We start from the raw sequence: 21,243 nt of genomic DNA on the forward strand, positions 1-21,243 counted from the left end.
TGTGTGTGTGTGTGTGTGTGTGTGTGTGTGTGTGTGTGTGTGTGTGTGTGTGTGTGTGTGTGGTTGTGTGTGTGTGTGTGTGTGTTGTGTGTGTGTGTGTGTGTGTGTGTGTGTGTGTGTGTGTGTGCGCGTGTGCGTGTGCACGTGTGCGTGTGTATGCATACTGTATGTGCGTGTGTGTGTGTGACAGCAGCTTAGAAGATCTATTCTGTGTGACCTCGAGTGTGTAGTTTCAGACACACTTGTGCTTTTATGTTTCTCTTCATAGCCATGGCTGTTTGCTGTTTGTCTCCAGCTCACCAGAGGGCATAGTGCTACCGATGGAAAGTCCAGACTTGCTGTTTGGTCCAAATGCCCAACCTGATATCACACTACATTTGCAAGGGAGAGATGAGGGGCAGCTTGCTGGCTAGCTACTGCAGAGCAGTAAATAAAGGTACTCTTTTTTTATGATAGTTTTTAAATCTTTTTCCACTTTATAAAAATCATCCCTGAACCCAGCTGAATTCCTCCTAGTCTAATTGTTGCTAAAAGCTTAGATTATCTAGTATCCTCTATAGGTACTACACATTTAATTCATTTAGCAGACGCTCTTATCCAGAGCAGTTAGGGTTAAGTGCCTTGCCCAAGGGCACTCAACCATATGTTTCACCTAGCCAGCGTGGGATTCGAACCAGCAACCTTTCGCTTACTTTGCCCAACGCTCTTAACTCCTATTCTACCTGCCGCCCTGTACACCTCTTATTGGTCCATCTTTACCTCCTTCTCTGTCATTTTAGCCGTCGAAACCCAAGGCACATCTTTAGAGTTGCCTGTGACACCAGGTCACCATTCGCTCCGACAGGCGCCCACAGCACTGTGATTGGCTTGAGCGGGAGCCCCCTAATCAAGTAACTGTGGCCATCATGGACACACACCAAGTGCTGCAGCGACCCTCCTGCCATGTCAAATGGCATAGTTTGATACCATATGAAAACGGATAGATAAGAAGAAATGGGTGTGTTCATTGCTGGTCACCGAATAGCCTCTTCCCTCCCACTGCCTAGGTGTACGCTTGAACGACAGATTATTGGCACATTTGGGTAACCCGGTAGCTTTCGAAGGCCCTCAGAAGTTTAGCCAATCCTCATGTCTGAATCTGTCAGTCTTCAGATGACAATTACGTTGAGGTCAAATAACTCGTGAATATGTTGGGCTCCTAATGGCTTCATGTACAGTCCTCTTAATAGTTTCTTAGCTGTAGTTTGTAGTCGTTGCATGCTATTGTTATTTCTGTTAACATGCCGCTTGTAGTAATTTGTTCTAGTAAATGTTCGTCTGTTGCCATTGACAAGACCAGATTGGTTTTTGTTTATTTATTAATTGATCGCTAGTCTTAATGAAGACAAATTTGTTGATTGATTATTTGTCTTAATGCAGACAAAAGGATAGCAATGCATGTGAACACCATAGGACACACAGTCCATGCGATTGGCCGACATGTAATGGGTTAAATTCTACCATTGTTTCAAGCTCAGCTTTATAGATGTGCAGCACTTCACATTTAGCAATTTCACTATGGCGTGACTTCTCGTTTGGGTCGTTTATCATTGTTTTACAGTTGCTTTTAAGATGGTGATTATGGAGGGGAAAAAAACATTATTTGCTGACAATCAACTCCTTCTCCTTTTTTTCTGTGGTGCTTGCAAAATATGTTGCGTAGAAAAGTTTTCCTTTATTCTGTTTTTCCTTTTCTTTTTTTGTTCGCCTCCTTTAAATGACGTGCCGCAGAAAACCGATGCCCCTATTGCCCAAAAGATTTATTAAAAAAGGAATGTTGTAACCTCCTCTTGGCTAACAATGTTCCCCATTAGCATCAAGATCATCTCTTTGGAGTAAATGCTACTGTAGAATTTGAATTCCAGTCCATGGGGGAAAGTCTAGTACGAGGAGGTAAGAAAGCAAGTCTTTCTATCCCTTCTTAATTAAAACATGATTTACGGTTAGTCTGTGCAGTGAAGTTACCTTTGATGGTGCTTTTGTCAATTAAAAGGGAATCCTATGTCAGATTACGTCGTGGCAGGTTACTCTCAAGGACGTAGAATGTTCAACTGGAGGAAGTGACGGGTGGGGGAAATTAGGAACACAAGATCAGATCAGCCAATGAGAGGAGGGTTCATGCCTATGTATTCAACCAGCATGAAGCCTGTCTCCTATCCTCACAGTATAGCCTACCCAGACGCATACAGGCATAGACGTTAGCCTGGTCCTGTTCCAGCTGTCAGACCCACCTCTGGGTGTACCTGCATGTAACAGGCATGTTGTTAGCTGCTTTATGTAGTTGCTGTGTGTCCACCATCACGCCACGCACCATTAGAGCTGCTCGACGGGACACCAATACGTAATTTACACACGTGAAAAACACTACACTGACTGAAAGAGAAGGACGCAGTGAATATTTAGCAATGGGAGTGCTTTTAGATACAACAGCGGCGGAGTGGAGGGCCTGGGTGTTTTAAGTGCCCGACCCTAATGAGAGTGATGCGCGACGCTACCGTACGATTCTACCCCCAGGATCCAGGAATATTCACGGCATTGTTGTGCTAAATGGAATACCAGAGTATTGTTGGAGTAATGGGAGCGGTGAAACCTTTCAGCTATTTAAAATTCAGAACAAAAGGCATTCAGTTTTCGGAGACCACCATTGTGAAATGCAGCACGCTGTTTGGATGTCTAGTTTTGGGTGCCTGSCGTAACCTAGATATATTGTTCATATCAGTAATGGATAGGTGAAATGAATTCCTTGTTTGCAGTGTCTCTACATTTATTGTCATTTTGGGTTGTAGTTGGTAAGAGAGAAGAAAAATAACTATAAAAGCTGTTTGATATTCAATATAGCTAATTCCACTTTTGGCCCAGGAAACCATCCCGCCATGATTCAGCTTGACAGCCTAACAGCAAAGTAGATCTGAATGGAATGGTAACTTATAAAGTCCCCTCTAACGTTAGTCACCTTGCACCTCGGATTTTTCATCATGCAGCCTCGTCGCAGCCCATGACATTTCCTGGTGCAAATGACCTTCCCCTTCTTCTCTCTGAGATGGCGTACGAAGTAGATGGAAATGAAAATCGTCAAGATGAAATGGATCAATTTTTAGATCCTCTGTTTGACGGAGCCGGCGACGGGTGCAGTAGGTGGAAAAGAAGAGAGAGAGAGAGAGAGAGAGAGAGAGAGAGAGAGAGAGAGAGAGAGAGGAACAGAGAGAGATAGAGGAAAGACAAAAGACAGAGAGAGAGACAGAGAGAAGAGAGAGAGAGAGAGAGAGAGAGACAGAGAGAGACAGAGAAGAGACAGAGAGAGACGAGAGAGACTGTCGTTGGTCCAGGGTAATATCTTTCATGGTGGAGAACAACAAATAAGATGTGTGTGCTCGGCGGGCCAAACACACAGGGGCTGCTGCCAGATTGACAGTTTATTTAATAGCCCATTAACTTTACATACACTGCTTTGAAATGAAATACATAGCGAGTTACAGATGGAGGCCCGAGGCTCCCTGTTTCCCTGCCTACACACACCTCTTTGACTGTGACTATACTAGGTTATAATGCATTGGGAATGGGAAAGTGTTTCTCTGCTTTCTGCACAATAATCACTATATTGCCGTATCATTGCCTGAATTAAAGCTTGGGGTGGGTGCATGTGTTTTTACATTGTTCTGCTTCCCAAGACTATTTGTAGTAAAAGTAAGGTTACAGTACTGACAGCACTGGCCTTTTGTGCTCACTGAAGTGCGGCTTGTGTACAGGCCTTTCTCCGGCCCATCAACGTTTCAGATATGCTAACCCTTTTGACATGGACAGAATTTCTATACGTTCTGTTCTAATAGTGACGTTGGTCGGCATTTTGAACCCATTTAATCTTACATAATTTATGATGGCAAGTCACAGTATCACAGTATCTTAATGAGCTGATTCATACTTTCCACAGAAAAACGCAGAAGAAATGCATAGCAGTAAAGCTCCTGTATTTAGCCTACATAGAAATATCACACAATTGGAGATACATCTGTACAATTGTATACATAACAATAGAGTTCTGGTTGGTGTCATTACCTATATTTCAACGGCCTCTCATGATCGACCTGGACTCTGATTGGATCAATGGTTTCCTACACTGTGAATGTTGCCTAAGTAGCACAAAGCCAATCAGTGGGCAGGATGGAGGGAAGCAGGAAGTGCTGAGTCAGCACGGCAGCCATCTTGCCATCTCAAAGCGCCTCTCCTTCGAGATGATTTAAACCTCTGCTGAACCAAGGCTCAACTTTCATTAGCCGTCGTCATTATTCCACTCTCTCTGTCTGACAGATGGCATTGTGGGATATCGGTTTTTATGTCAGGTCATCTTTCATATCCCATTTATTTTCCCATTTGATGAGAAGTTCTCGGTCCAGTCAAAATCATTTTGCATTTTGAATATTGATTTTTGAAGAAAAGAAATTCTCATYCTCACCGCCACCACTTCTGTAGGTCGGTCTCTTAATGTGCTCTTGGGCTCTTAGCATTCATTTTGACACAGCGATGTTTGTCTGCCTGATTAAAAACATATGAATAAATATGAGGGGAGCATGGTTCATCACTCATACTTTTTATCTGATCAAAACAGCATATGCGGCTCATGGTAATGTCATTATGGCCTGTAATTAGTAATACATCTATATGGTGTCAGTACTGAATGTTTTTTTAATGATTGACAGTTACCAAGGTCRTACATAGGTTACTTTGACCATCCTATGGCATCAACAAGGTCGTTCTTGTAGKTTCGTTTTACTGTCCYATGGTCCTACTGTCATACATTTTTTCTTCTCCATTCTGTGGTGGTCCATCTTCCTGTGGGGTTTAAAGGGTGTTCTAGTTCCAGTATGAAATAATTAAAGATGCGTTACTATAGCTCTCCTCCACACTGAGAGGGTCACCAGGGTCGGATCCGCTCGGTGTTGCTGGTGGCTGTCCTTTTAGTTCCCTGGCATTTCTTCCATGTGGGATTTGTTATAAATGAGGGGATCAGGAGTGTTCAGAAGGCTCTCTCTGTCTCCATCTCTCTCTATCCATATCTCTCTCTGTCTCCATCTCTCTCTCTCTCTCTCTCTCTCTCTCTATATCTCTCTCTCTCACCATCTCTCCTTCTCACCCCTCCCCCCCCCCCCCCCCCCTCTCTCTCTCTCTCTCTCATCCTCTCCTCTTCTCTCTCTCTCTCTCTCTCTCTCTCTCGGTCCCTGTGTTCTGACCTATAAAAAAAACCCTGTTCCAGCTGCTCAGTCAGGAAGCGACGTTGACTGAAGTGCTTTTGGGAAATAGGTGCAATAATGTCACATTATTAAATATGCAGCATTTGATGTAATGAGACGATTGCCGTATCAGGGCCTCGGATAGTCAATCTGCTGAACTTGCCACAGCATAAACACACAGCCGGTGTATTAGATTCAAACTAATAAAGACCTCATGGGGGTGTCTGTCTGKGTATAAGTAGATTTTCATGATGAATTATAAGTCTTTATCATGTAAATGTGACCCATTCCAGCAAAAACATAGGGATATATTAAAACCTTGGTCAAAATGAGGTTTGTATCACATTGGCATAACAAATGCCTTACCTATTTTTATTGAAACATCCCGAAAAGATGGCTTTTCGGGGCACAAGAAATGTTGATTTGAAACAATCCACTTTGAAAGTTTGTGAAGCGTGAAGGAACAGATTTGTGCCGCACAGCCGTCATTGTCTTGGTACAATATTGCAATTTGAAAGGTGATCAAGCATGACTCAATATGCTACAAGGCCAGCTGTCAGTGGGCCATACAGTACTATTGTAAATCTGGCATTCCTTGTTTGCCTCTTTAAAGCTTGATCATTTAGGGGGGATTTTACATTTAAAACAGTGCTCCACAAAAAGTACATTATAAATCAAATCAAATCAAATGTTATTGGTCACATACACATGGTGAGCAGATGTTAACGTGAGTGTAGCGAAATGCTTGTACTTCTAGTTCTGAAAGTGCAGTAATATCTAACAAGTAATCTAACAATTTCACAACAACTACCTTMTACACACAAGTGTAAAGGGATGGAATAATAATTTGTACATATAAATATATGGATGAGCGATGGCCGAACGGCATAGGCAAGATGCAATAGATGGTATAAAATACAGTATATATATATGAGATGAGTAATGTAAGATATGTAAACATTATTAAAGTGTCATTTTTTTAAGTGACTAGTGATCCATTTATTAAAGTGGCTAATGATTTGAGTCTGTATGTAGGCAGCAGCCTCTCTGTGTTAGTGATGGCTGTATAACAGTCTGATGTCCTTGAGATAGAAGTTGTTTTTCTGTCTCTCGGTCCCAGCTTTGATGCACCTGTACTGACCTCGTCTTCTGGATGGTAGCGGGGTTGACAGGCAGTGGCTCGGGTGGTAGTTGTCCTTGATGATCTTTTTGGCCTTCCTGTGACATCGGGTGCTGTAGGTGTCCTGGAGGGCAGGTAGTTTGCCCGAGGTGATGCGTTGCGCAGACCGCACCACCCTCTGCAGAGTCTTGCAGCTTGATGGCGGTGCAGGTGTCGTACTAGGCGGTGATACAGCCCAACAGGGTGCTCTCAATTATTCATTTGTAAAAGTTTGTGAGGGTTTTAGGTGACAAGCCACATTTCTTCAGCCTCCTGAGGTTGAAGAGGCGCAGTTGCGCCTTCTTCACCACACTGTCTGTGTGGGTGGACCATTTCAGTTTGTCCGTGATGTGTACACCGAGGAACTTAAAACTTTACACCTTCTCCACTGCTGTCCCGTCAATTTGGATAGAGGGTTGCTCCCTCTGCTGTTTCCTGAAGTCCACGATCATCTCCTTTGTTTTGTTGACGTTGAGTGAGAGGTTGTTTTCCTGACCCTCACCTCCTCCCTGTAGGCTGTCTCATCGTTGTTGGTAATCAAGCCCACTACTGTAGTAGTGGACTTTGTCTGCAAACTTGATGATTGAGTTGGAGGCGTGCATGGCCGTGAAGTCATGGGTRAACGGGGAGTGCAGGAGGGGGCTGAGCACGCACTCTTGTTGGGACCCAGTGTTGAGGATCAGCGAAGTGGAGATGTTGTTTCCTACATTCACCACCTGGGGACGGCCCGTCAGAAAGTCCAGGACCCAATTGCACAGGGCGGGGTTGAGACCCAGGTCCTCAAGCTTAATGATGAGCTTGGAAAGTACTATGGTGTTGAATGCTGAGCTGTAGTCAATGAACAGCATTCTTACATAGGTATTCCTCTTGTTCAGCTGGGATAGGGCAGTGTGCAGTGGGATGGCAATTACATTGTCTGTGGACCTGTTGGGGCAGTATGCAAACTGAAGTGGGTCTAGCTAGGGTGGCAGGTAAGGTGGAGGTGATAAGATCCTTGACTAGTATCTCAAAGCATCTCATGATGACAGACGTGAGTGCTAGGGGGCGATAGTCATTTAGTTCAGTTATCTTTGCCTTCTTGGGTACATAAAAAAAATGTATGTCTCCAATTTAAAAAAGCTACTGTGGAATCTAACAATACAACAATACTGTACTTCAAATGCTTGGACTTTCAGGGCACATTTTCTCTATCGATTCCCCACTGAAGAGCTCTAGAGGCTGTGTTGGTCTCTGTGGGGCTAGGGGGGGGTTAACGGTGGTCACACAGGCTGGAGTCAGTGTTGGAGCCCCAGCCAGGCTAACAGTGCATGAAAAAGGAAGGGCTTCTGTGGCTGCCTCTCTGGGGATGACAGGGAGTGTTGTTGATCAGTAGAATGCTGGAGATGCAGAGAGAGAGTGTGTGAGAGAGAGCGAGAGAGAGAGAGAGAGTGTGTGAGAGAAAGAGAGAGAGGGGGAGAGAGAGGGGGGGAGTGAGAGAGGGGGATTGAGAGTGAGAGCAAGAGGCGGAAAGACAAAGACAGAGTGACAGAGAGAATGAGAGGTGGGTTAATACACTGGCTGGCTGCTTGCCTTCCTGCCAAAGAGCCCTCATCCCCAGTCTGGGCTTTGCAGCTAGGCATCATGAGGTGTGGAATGATGTGGAACCGTGCATCATTGGCTGGCAGAGGACCCCCGGCATTGTGGCGCACAAGGGACAAGAACGGGCAGCCAAATCCTGGTTGTCACGGGAATAAACCCAGGTCTTCAGGAGGGTCCTCAGTGGAGGCGATGGAGAGAGCAGGTAGAATCTTTTAGGGGGGTGGATTTAATTGTACCGATTTCTTAGTCATTGCCAAGCAGCTACTGTGCTGTTCGCTGTGTAGGTATGGTGAGTGGAGAGGAGAGAGGGCTGACAGTATGTCAGAGAAGGGGATATCACGCTTGGGCGCGCCAAGAGATTAGACAGCTGACAAGGCAGGGCTTCGGCCGCTCACTCCCTCACTCTGTGTTTACGAGAACACAAGGGGGAGGCCAGGCCGCTGATAGGCTTTTGGCACAAGGAGGGTTACTGGAGTCCCCTCTCTCTCTCATATCCCCCCTTCCCGTCGACCGTCCCTKAGAAATTAGTAAATTCGCATGAAATCCAACCTGGGTTTATGTGTTCACAATATCCCACACTTCAGGGAGATTGGTGCTCCCATTTCGGATGAAATTGTTCCATAATTGGAGCTTTTCTTAGGCAAAGGGATGTCATTCCTCTTTTGTGCTGGACCTTAATCAAGCCATACTCTTTCCATCACAGCAAATCTCATTCTCACCAATAGCCTGTAGGAAGTGATGATACAAGTTTAAAACGCTGTATAGTTGTGGGTCTAGGCTTACACAAGTTGTATGCCTACATATTTTTTACCAAGATCAGGTTAGGTTAACTACACTCTTAGAATAAAGGATTCCAAAAGGGTTCTTCTGTTGTCTCCTTTTTGATTCCAGGTAGAACCCTTTTTTGGTTCCACGTAGAACTCTTTTGGGTTCACAAAAGGGCTCAACYGGAAACCAAAAAGGGTTCTTCGATAGGTTCTCCTATTGGGACGAAAAGCCAAAAAACGTTTTAGGTTCTAGATTCTAGAATTGCAGTTAAACCCCAACAATTGTTGTCAAATTCTTCCCATTACTTTTCACAGACTTTTTGGTCACTGGTGTTATTTTTTAAGCTGTGCCCACTCTATTCTCAACCTGTCACTCTCCTGTCAGAAACTACAAAAGCCGGGGAGAACTGAAGAGTGAAAAGCAGTCTTTTCACGTACTGCAGTTCTGAACACGCTCTGCAATAATGTATCAAAATATCTGTCATCTCAAAAAAGTCACCGCGGAACCATGTAACAATAACATTTGTTATTTAACCCTTGTGTAGTCTTAACATTCTGTATACTCCCCTTGTCCTAAGGGTCAAAAATGACCCGCCTTCACTAAACCCCTAAAATAAAGCAGCTTAATTGAATTTTAAACCCCAAATCTATTTTGCATGAAGACACAACCTGTCATTCATCACAAACTTTGTGAATATCTGGCTTTTCCCCTCTTCACAATACAGAAAGACTGCATTTAATCAGTGAACACTCGTTATTATTACAACCCACCTGTCATACTTGTTATCTTTACTAAAGTAGAGGTTTATTATTATTGTTATTATTATTGCTAAAGGTACTGCATAGGTGTAAACATACATTTTTTAGCAAGAGCTAGCACTTGTATAACTACAAAATACTAGTCTTCTCCCATTTTTTTAACCATTGCCACTACCCACAAGGTGTATAAAGAACAACAATAAGAATAAAATAAGATAGATACAAAACAAAAACGTGAAGAACATAAATCAGTCAACTCTAATTAGCACATGTAKGACAGTATGCAAGTGTGTGCGCATGGACTATGCAGTTGTATTTCTCACATGTACAGCACATAGTATTTGTTTTACAGTCCTTCTTTTGGGRGCAGAATTGRCATCTCCCCCTCTTGCCTGCCTCATGTGGATCAGGACTAGATTCAGCCCCCTGAACAGCTTTCACAAGCACTGCATAGGCTGCTGTTCGGGGGAGGCGCTCCCTTCTTTGAATGTGTGGGGTTACAAGTGCCTTTCCCAGCTACTCCAGGAACTCCCTCCTCTTGTTTCGCTTATCAGGCATCCAGGTTATACGGACACAAGGCGAGACCCAAATGCAGACACAGGAAGCAGATGGTTGAGCTCTGATATTTATTCATCCAAGGGGTAGGCAAAAGGTAGGTCGGGGACAAGAGAGAGTTCATAAACCGGGTCAGAGTCCAAAACAGTACCAGACGAAGGGCAGTCTCGAGGTCAGGCCAGGCAGGGGTCCAGTAACCAGATCCGAGTCCAAACAGTACAAGGGGATAGGCAGGCTTGAAGACAGAACAGGCAGAGTGATCAGGCAGGGGGGTTCGGAGTCAGGACAGGCAAGGGTTGAAACCAGGAGGAATAGAACCAAAAGAGACTGGGAAAAAATAGGAGCAAGGAAATACGCTGGTTGACTGGCAAACAAGACGAACTGGCACAGAAAAACAGGAAACACAGGGATATATACACYGGGGATAATAAGCGACACCTGGAGKGAGTGGAGACAATCCCAARGACAGGTGAAACAGATCAGGGTGTGACACAGGTAGGGCTGAGCTTGTTCCATATCACGAAGGCATTGTGTATGAGGACACATCAATGATATTATAGAAGATGACCWGGGGACAGCGGGCAGTCATCCTCCTGCAGCTGTAAGTTCCAATCACCTTGTCCAGGTTGTCCACGCCTCCTTTGTTGTCGTTGTAGTCCAGGATGATGGCTGGCTTCCTGTCCTCCCGATCACTTATCTCAGCTGTTTTGTGCAGTGTGCTCAGGAGGACCACATTCTTGTTCCTCTTTGGGAGGTAAGAAACTAGAGTGGTGCTGGGGGTGAAGGCAAACTTTGATGAGAAGGCTTCTCTCCCCCTTGTTGCGAGGAGTGCAGGGGGGTGCGCAGGCTTGTTCTGTCTAACTGTGCCAACCATGGTGATCTTCCTCTTCAGGAGCTGCTGGCTGAGTTCATAAGAAGTGAAGAAATTGTCACACGTGACATTTTGCCCCTTCAGTCCATCTGTCACATAAAGCACAATCCGCATCCCCTGGTTCTTCTCCGGGCCTCCACTGGTCGGCTTCCCTGTGTAGACTTGCATCTTCCAAGCGTAGCTGGATTGTACGTCACAGGCCATCCATATCTTGATGCCATACTTTGCTGGGTTGCTGGGCATATACTGCTGGAAAGGACAGCGACCTTTTGACAAAAGAGATTACTATCAGTAATTAGTATCAGTGTCACAGAAAAATATTACATAATTCAATGATATTACAACAATACATAATAAAATGAACAGTGAAAATCACTTACATTACGGATATGAAAATAAAAATGTACCTCTGAATGGAACCAGTTGCTCATCCACTGTTACTTCAGGCCCAGGGTTGTAGAGGTATGGCAGACRCTCCACCCACTTYTCCCAGACCTCTCTTATGGCCGCCAGTTTGTCTCTCACACGTCTTGCAGGTCTTGACTCACTGTTATCAAATCGTAGCGTTCTTGAGAAAGTGTGAAAGACTTTCAGGGGCATCGTGGTACGGAAAATCGCCCTTCCACTCTCTGCATCCAAGAGACTACATGTAGCCTCGCCTCAGGACCTGTACACACCAGTTAAGATTAGCAGCCCTATGTAGGCACGCAGGTCAATCTCATCCATCCTTTTCCAGTTGTCTCCATATTTATAGAAACCCTCCAAATTTGTCATCTCCAGGATGAAAAAAAAAATCCAGGATGATTTTTTTCGATGGCTGGTGTGATGAACATGTAGAATGTTGAGGCGATGACCTGAGCATGGGAAACTGCATGTCTTGTAGTCCCTGGGGTCATCCTTATGACATTTTGCCCTGGTTGTCATATGGTTACAAGGACCATGATATTTTGCTTTTCTTTGACAAAAATGTCTCTCTTTCAGCTTGGGGGATCTTCTTCAGATACCTCCTCCTCTTCTAAATCATTGTTCTCTTGTTCCTCCTGGACATCTGAAAAAATCTGATCTACGACCTGTTGGCCACTGAAATGTGCACTCATGGCTTCAGTAAAGAGAGAACTGGGGGGACTGTCATCTGCAGCACCTTTATAGCCTCTGACTGCATTCCCCCATTATTAAGCAATGCTTTCAAGAAATGTTTATTTTGTCTGCAATTGTTTTTATTTTATCTGTGAATTTGAGTCATGTGTGGGGTCGTGGAGGGGAGATTCTGCACATGCACAAGAACGTTTTTAAATTAGTAGCACACATAATCTCAATTTCTCATTGTTGTGTGTTTGTGTCTTTGTGCTTTTTGTGGTGTCTAAATTATTTTATAACTGCCGGGTCAAAAATGACCCTAAGACAATCTTTGTACACTGAGTGGTGTACAGTTTTCATGGAAATATGAACAAAGGTAATGTTTCACTTTTTCTAATGTTGGGGTCACTCTAGGAAAAGTCATCAAATTTTAAGTTGAAAAAATATAATTTAGAGGGTTTTCTCTGCTGTTAAACGTAGTGGTGGGTAATTTTTTACCCTTATTTTTACCCTTAATATGTCTTTACAAATACAGAGTGTACAACACATTAACAACATGTTTCCTAATGTTCCTAATATTGCGTTGAACACCCTCGATTCATCGARGCATGGACTCTACAAGGTGTCGAGAAACGTTCAACAGGGATGCAACAGGCCCATGTTGACTCCAATGCTTCCCATAGCCACAGTTGTGTCAAGTTGGCAGGATATCCTTTGGGTGGTGGACCATTCTTGATACACACAAGAAACTGTTAAGCGTGAATAAACCCAGCATCATTGCAGTTCTTGACACAAACCGCTGCGCCTGGCATCTATTACCATACCCCGTTCAAAGGCACTTAAATCCTTTGTCTTGCCCATTCACCCTCTGAATGGCACACATACACAATCCATGCCTCAATTATCTCCAGGCTTAAATATTGTTCATCTCCTCCCCTTCGTCGACACTGATTGAAGTGGATTTTTAACAAGTGACATCAATAAGGGATGATAGCTTTCACCTGGATTCACCTGGTCAGAGCAGCTGTTCTTGATGTTTTGTACACTCAGTGTATGTTTGCCTGCTCTGTCTTGTAGTTTAACATTTATCTACACACTAGGAAAAAAATGTGCTATCTAGAACCTAAAATGGTCTTCAGCTGTTTCCAACCCTTTGAAGAACCCTTTTGGGTTTCAGGTAGAACCCTTTCTTCAAAGGGTTCTACCTAGAACCAAACAGGGTTATCCTATGGGGACAGCCGAAGAACCCCTTTGGAACCCTTTTTTTGTGTACGTAGTCTTCTCCCAAGGTACTGTTGAGCATTGTTGTCTACCACATCAATTTAGCAGAGTGTCCTCATGCCAGTTTCAACAAAAGTCTGTACTTGAACTACAGGTCAGTCTTAAATGAGAACTTTGCTCATTTTGGGGTTCTGAGTCACTGAGATAATTATAGCCCACTGTTTAATGTGTGGGAAGTTAACTTGGCAATTTGCACAACAAAATATCAACAGGGCCCATGGCGAACTTCACAGGCCCTGTTTTCATTTTAGAATTGGCTCCTCCACTGAAGTGTGTTTTTAGAAACGCTGCCTAAACCTCAAATAGTTAGACAATGGCTGTACATAATTCATGATGGGAAATGTGGAGTGATTTGAACATTTTGAAAATAAATTTTTTAGCTGTAAAATCAAGGTCCAAATTGAATTGGTGGCTTGCTGGACTATTAATGTTTAAATCATCCTCTCAGACAGGGGGCCGGTGGCTACTTGTGTTATTATCACCACCAGGGCAYGTTTTAATGTCAGCTTAACCAGAGAACTGATTGTACTTCCTCCATTAGTGACAACCCTGTGGGACTAAGTGACGGGCATTTCACGAATAAATGGACTTGCCATTTAAATGTTACTGTGCACGTCAGTCAGCTAATGTTCCTTCACATATCAAGATGCACGACGCCGTAGGAGAGGAATTGAGTAGAGGCAGTTAAGGTATTGAATCGAATAGCGCCTCGAGAGAACGTAACATTTGTTGTATTAATGAAGTGGGTATAAGCCTGGTCAAAGCAGAGAGGCACAACTCAGCACCAGCAGATGGGAAAGGCCAAGTCTGCCATGTGTACTGGCTTATGAGGATGTAAGGGGAGCTGAGGAGGAAGCTAGCTCAGAGAGCCTAGAGAGATGGGGCTGATTTAGAATGTGATAAACTATCTTTCCGTTGCGGGAATAAGTGGTGGGAGCTTTAGAATGGGGTTTTTCTCGCGGCTCATATAATTCCTCCATCTCGGCTGCGCCAGTGGCAGACAGTCAGTATTAATCCATTCCATCCCGAGGAAGATTACATTGTTTTGGGAGACACGGAAAGTCAGCTGGCCGTTGCTGTACTGAATATAAAATGGTTGAATCAAATTATTCAAATACCACTGGTCACTGTGTTTAATTAGAGATATGTTACATTTAAGGTAATGTCTGACACCTACAAGGAATTGTCACCCCGGGATGGACAGTTAGACAACCGGAGTGATCTGATTGGCTCCCTTAAGAAGGGATGGTACATTGAAGTGGTGATGTGCTGATGAGGCACAGGGAGTCAGGCATAAAGAGAGGCATGCTAAATAACCATCAAACAGAAAGAGTCAATGGTGAGGAAATAATCAGTGATTCACACAGATACCTCTGGGTGTTTTCACCCTGGTTGACAACGCTGATTTGATACCGTCAAGGGACGGAGAATACTTTCCCCTCTCTTTCCTCTCTCTTATTCCCTCTTCCTATCCTTCCCTCTGCAGGTGAAAATGCCACCAAGTCATCTTTCCTGAGACTTGTTTATAGAACCGGCGTGCTTGTGCTAGCCTGCAAGGGACCACAATTGATAGTAGCCCAAAATGTTATTGTGTGGACTCATACCAAGCGGACTTTTCAGTCTGCGTATCAAACAAACTCTCACCAGGTCAGATTCAGATGATGAGATGATGAGAAGAAAATGAAGCGTCTTTGTGATGCATATGGGGTCACAAAAACMCACGTGTTTCCTCAGTYCAATGCATTGGGTTGTGTTGAGAGGCATAAAGGGTAAACGCAGACAAACACATTAAGGGAGTGTTGATGTAACCAAACGTTAAACTGCTTATTAATCATGCATTTCCTCTAGTTACATTATTTACCAGAGCAAATCAGTTCAACTGCAATGCTCAACTGTTGGTGTAAATACTTAAACTGCGTACATAAATAGTATTCCATTGTGCTCTTGATTCATGGAGTAATCCAGATTTTTCTCTACAACTACTTTAAATAATTAATGCACTTTATATCAGCCGCCCCATGCATAAATGTTAATAAAGTGTTGTGTGTGGTGTGTGTTGTGTGTGTTGTGTGTGTGTGTGTGTGTGTGTGTGTGTGTGTGTGTGTGTGTGTGTGTGTGTGTGTGTGTGTGTTGTGTGTGTGTGTGTGTGTGTGTGTGTGTGTGTGTGTGTGTGTGTGTGTTGTGTGTGTGGTGCGTAACGTGTAGTGTACATATAATACTATCCATATATGAAATATATGTATAAGAAATACTAAAATAGGATACATTAGCATTTTAGGTCCATGTTTTATCCAGGGAAGTTAATTTCAACTTCTGAAAGATTCCAAAATAAGGAAACACTGAATCATTTTGACATTTTTTCCATCTACCGTCAGAAACAACAAAAGTCTTAGCCACTATTCTACTACAATAACACTTTTGATGTCAATATAAAATGATTATAGCAGCATGGCCACTAGTGGTCAAATATTGAATAGCCATCTTCTCAGCAGAAAGACAGTTAAATCATTCTTTATCTTTGTCAAAGTAGACAGAGATTGTGTGATTGGAGAAGGGGAAGCACTGTCTGCCACCTGAGGTTTCCACAGGTCCGATGTACAAGGCTTCAGACAGTAGTATGCCTGGCTGCATCCTGTATCATGTGTTGTTAGGCCACTATGGTAGCTTGAAGCCTGGGCATACTCAAAGCACTGGTCCACTTTGCTTACCCTTTTGAAATCCGTTATTCAAACATTTCGGGGAAAAGGCTGTGTTTCTGTTCCCCATGCTACCTTTCAACACACATTCACAAACCATGTGCCACGACAAAAGGCTGACCCGGTGCTTGTCGAGATTTGAGACATTGTGCAGATTATCAATAGATGATGGTGTTCTTGTAATTGACCTTGCTAACAACAGAAAGAAAAAACTAAACTAGGAAAACATGGTTATGTTAGCAGAAAGGATAGCAGAAGGTTTGGAAACTTATACAAACCCTATTTTGGGTGTTCCAGTTTTAAACCAAACCTTTAAGTCAAGGTATTTTGAAAGTGCGGAATAAGCAAACWTTTTTTTATATAGTACAGTCTCTATGAAAGCCTGCGCTATCAGACAGATTTAGGGTGGCAGGTAGCCTATCGGTTAGAGCATTGGGCCAGTAATCGAAAGGTTGTTGGTTTRAATACCCAAGCTGACAAGGTGAGAATTCTGTTGATGTGCCCTTGAGCAAGCCACTTAACCATCATTTGTTGCAGGGGCATCGTACTACTATGGCTGACCCTGTAAAACAACACATTTCACCGCACCTATTTGGTGTATGTGACAATAAAACATATTATACTTCTTCATTTAATTACATCTAAACTAGTTGAATATGGGGGTCTCTTTCAAAAGGGCAAGATGGCTTTGTGTTTTATTAAAATCCTAATAATATAATATGAATTATTGATCGTAGGCAGGCAGCTTTGAGTAAGAGTTGGCTCAGTCCAATAACACACACACACACACTTGGCTTTAATTTAAGAAACTAGTCACAATTTCCATTTTAATAATCAGCGAAGACAGTATCAATCCGATACTCTAAATAAACACTATCCACTTTTGAGATAAGAAAAGATAATGAGGATTGTTTTCAAAATGTCACATTGTCATGTAGCAGTGAACTCCTTATGGCCATGATTTGTTCATGGGGTTATATTGCAGTCTGGGCCATTTAGACATGTTCTTCATCTCTCTCCTAATGTTGTTAAGTATTGGAGGACACCGGGCTGCATGTAAAAGGCTATTCCAGGCCATTTATCTTGCGTTCAGTAGCCTTGAAATGGCATTTAAAGATTTTATTGTGCATTTCATGAAAGGTCGGCATTGCTCGTTGGGCACTTGGTGTGCAGTGGACTGAAAGGTACCTTGCAGCCAGTCCTGTCTAACCCGTCTGCCCCCTCATCCTCTCTCCTCGGATCAGTTCCCTCAGAGAGAGGGTGCTTTTTTGTTGTTGTTTATTATTATTAGTATTATTTTCCCCTAAATGGAGTAAAYTAATGGTCAACAACACTTAAACTTCTACTTCCAGCTTATATATACCATATACATTTTACGGACACAATATATTTTACAATAGTTATATTTTRTTTGTTTTTAGTCCCATCCTTCAGCTACTTTCAAGCCCTCCCATCTATTTCTGAAGACCAACCAGTGTTGATTTCTATCTTGTCACGTGTGCTCCCTCTCCCGCCTCTGTTATTAATTATTTCTGTGTCATCTCTGTGCGTTGTCTGTTTTTCCTATTTTGTATTATGTTGTATATGTTTATGAAAACACTCACTCCCTGGACTCGCTTCTCGACTCTCAGCGCACATCGTTACAGAATAACACCTCACCTAAGGGTGTTATTTGTTTTGTTTCTGTTTCGGAGCTGATGTCAGATCCGGGTGTCAGAACCGGAGATACCTGGGACAAAAAAAAAAGTGCTTTTCTTTCAAAAACAAGGACATTTCTAAGTGACCCCAAACTTGTGGACGGTAGTGTATTTTTCAAATGTGCTGTTTCACAAAAGTTCTGAAMCTGTATACATTTTGCTGACACAGTATATAGGAAGGGTACTTTCACTAAACCTGTGTGGGCAGAGCGATCAGCTCCTGATCCGTAGTGCAGCGGATAATGCTGTAAGCTGTGTGTATATGGTACACACAGAGCATGTACACACACACACATACACACAGCGCCCACGTTTACACACGTACACAAGCACAAACGTGCACACATACACACACTGTTTCAGCAGACAATGCAACAACAACAACAAAAAACGGTTTCTTCACATAACAGATTGAACAAGCCTCCAGTACATACTCCCTGTTGTGACTCTGTTTTTAGGACCTTTGTTTCCTTGTTGCCCTGGTACAGTCTCCTGGCCTCGAGATGATCCAACTAACAACCCTAAACCCCTACAGCTACATCGATGTGGGGTCTGTAAGGTTGACGGCACAATATGCAGATGAAAAGATTTCCCACAAGGTCAGAGAACAAGATGTGCAGCCACGCTCTCCTGCTGTTGCCAAGACGGCTGTGATCTCCGGGGTTATACCCTTCTGGGTCCCTACGGGCATTCTGAGTCTGCCTCCGGACAAATTACACATGGTTCTACAGTACTTTACAGTTTTCAGAGAGCATCGCATGCTGCTTTGTGTGAGGGATTCCAAGTATTCACCTACAGTAATTTAAGCTGCCTAACATAGGACTAGGTTATACTCTACCCTTTCATTCTACTAACCAACTACGAATTAAGTGTGGCAGTCAAAGCCAGCTGTAACAAATACCTCAGTATAATGTATTGCGTAGTAGTGTTGTTTTCTTTAGACCAAATATCCCTCTCCTGGTATGGCAACCTGAACTATTCGTATTATTCTGTACGTAAATCCGGATTCTCCATTTAGTATGGTATGTTACTTTTGGTATGGTTACATAAGACAAAAATAGGGTGGGTGGATGGATAGGCATACAATGCGAATGTCTAGCAACTTAAAGGTTGGAAGTTCAAATCTCATCACAGACAACTTTGGCATTTTAGCAACTTTTCAACTACTCACTATTTTTGAGCTACTTTGCAACTACTTAGCATGTTAGCTAACCCTTGCCCTAACCCTAACCTTAACCCTTTTAACTAACCCTTGGCCTAACCCTAACATTAACCCTTTTTGCTAACTCTTCCCCTAACCTTAACCCTTTAAACTAACCCCCTAAACTTAACCATAAACTTAACCCATAGCCCTAACCCATAGCCTAGCTAACGTTAGCGAGCTAGATATAATTCGTAGCATATCATACGTCTTGCAAATTCATAACATTTTGTACATTTTGAAAATTTGTAACATATAACACATTTTGCAAATTCGTTCCACATATCATGGACATCCACAAATGAATACATACCATACATACTAATTGACTGTCTCAGATTTAAACAGAATAATACGAAATGCTCTGAGACCTGGTTGGGTATGGTGGTATGGGAGTGTGAACCTAATATTGGGTTTACGAGATTACACTACAGCAATTGATGAACTTACTGTAATGTAATTGGATTCGATCTACTGTAAAGCACAGTGTAGAATTCCAAACATCCATGATTATTTTCTAACCACCAGTCCAATGAAAAAACAGCAAATTCTTACCTTCTTGTGAAAAGGTTGTCCCCTACCTTTTCACGAGTCCCAATTACCCAACAAAACCATGCATTCCAAACATTGCTACGAGCCCAACTGTGCATTGGCTGCCCTGCGGCACTCTCATTGAAAGTTACATATAGCCCAAATCGAATTCATAATGCTAAAAGATGACAGACAACGATGATCATGTTAACAACCATATGGTAACTTTATTGGTAAACCCACAATGATATTTACATAGCAAAAGGCATGCTGTAACTAACAGAATGTTGTCTTTGCTATTCCTATGCTGAAGATTACCAAGTACGTGTCACGCCCTGACCGTATAGATCCTTTTTATGTCTCTATTTTGGTTGGTCAGGGCGTGAGTTTGGGTGGGCATTCTATGTCTGGTGTTCTATGTTGTTTTGTATTTCTGTGTGTTTGGCCTGGTATGGTTCTCAATCAGAGGCAGCTGTCTATCGTTGTCTCTGATTGAGAATCATACTTAGGTAGCCTGTTCCCACCTGTGTTTGTGGGTGGTTGTTTTCTGTTTTGTGTGTTCACCTTACAGGACTGTTCGTTTATCGTTTTCGTTGTTTTGTCAAGTGTTTCATATTTTAATTAAAATAATGAACACTTACCACGCTGCACCTTGGTCCTCCTCTCCTTCTCCAGACGACGGTCGTGACAGTATGGATAGCTGCAGCCCAATATAGCGACCGGAGTATGGACGTGTGGGTGTGTCGAAAATAGTGGTTGTATGAAAAGTGAATAAGCTAATTTGGCAGATTTATTGCCACTCAAGACCGTTTTGCGTTGCTGATTGGGCTCCACGACAAGTCGGCAAGCTGGCGATCAGCGCACTGTTGGTTTATGGACATGCTTGTCGACCTGAGACCTGACCATGATACCCAGTAAGAAGCCTCATACTGGGTACCACGGGTCTTGTCACCTGCACTAGCTAACATGGCTGTTTTTTTCTCTCTCATCATTTTATTTCAAGTAGGATTGCAGCCCACACAATAAATAACTAATATCAATAACCATCTAGATGTCACCTTGATACATGCAAATAGAGTCTACTCAACGGGGAGGGCATGAACGTCAACAACAGCGGGACACACTGCCCTTTGCTCCCGCTTGTCAAGCACTACTGTCCGGCAACGGCGTGGGAAGTATCTACCTAGTATCAGGGTGACAGTCACAGTAAGAACACACATACAACGCATGAAGCAACAGTACACTCATCATCAGTATTTTTAATTAAAAAAACTGTCAGTTTAACGGAAAAATGTACAATTATTTGTGTAAAACTAACAGTGAAACACGACTCAGACTCATCCTCTGGCTTCAAAACAGAAGTCCAAACTCTCGTGGTATGGTAACTCAATATATGGTAGTTGCGTTGTAAGAAACTGAATGATATATTTTTTTGCTCAATCGAAACCTTTAGCAGAGCGTTTGACACACCCACTCTTTCCCACCCTTTTCTTTCGACAAACCCACTCCTTTTCACACACCCACTATTTTGATTACAATACACCCACTCGCCCATCCTCCAGTCGCCATATTGAGCACCAGCTACCCCCTTCTCAAGTTTACTTACAAAGCGGCGAGACAAAGTGTCTCACTTCCTGCCTGGTTGCCCAAACGGGAGTGCAAGAGGGCACGTCAAGTTTAAAGAGAAGACCTAGTGCCGTACAGTGGCTTGCGAAAGTATTCACCCCCTTGGCATTTTTCCTATTTTGTTGCCTTACAACCTGGAATTAAAATTGATCTTTTTGGGGGGTTGTATCATTTGATTTAC

At 43.1% G+C, this 21,243-nt stretch overlaps 1 pseudogene; it reads right to left on the reverse strand.

Moving 5' to 3' along the window:
- Positions 1 to 7,594: 7,594 nt before the first annotated feature.
- Positions 7,595 to 20,404, reverse strand: LOC139023427 (piggyBac transposable element-derived protein 4-like; annotated as a pseudogene).
- Positions 20,405 to 21,243: the final 839 nt, after the last annotated feature.

This window comes from Salvelinus sp. IW2-2015, linkage group LG3, assembly GCF_002910315.2.
Source record: "Salvelinus sp. IW2-2015 linkage group LG3, ASM291031v2, whole genome shotgun sequence".
NCBI lineage: Eukaryota > Metazoa > Chordata > Actinopteri > Salmoniformes > Salmonidae > Salvelinus > Salvelinus sp. IW2-2015.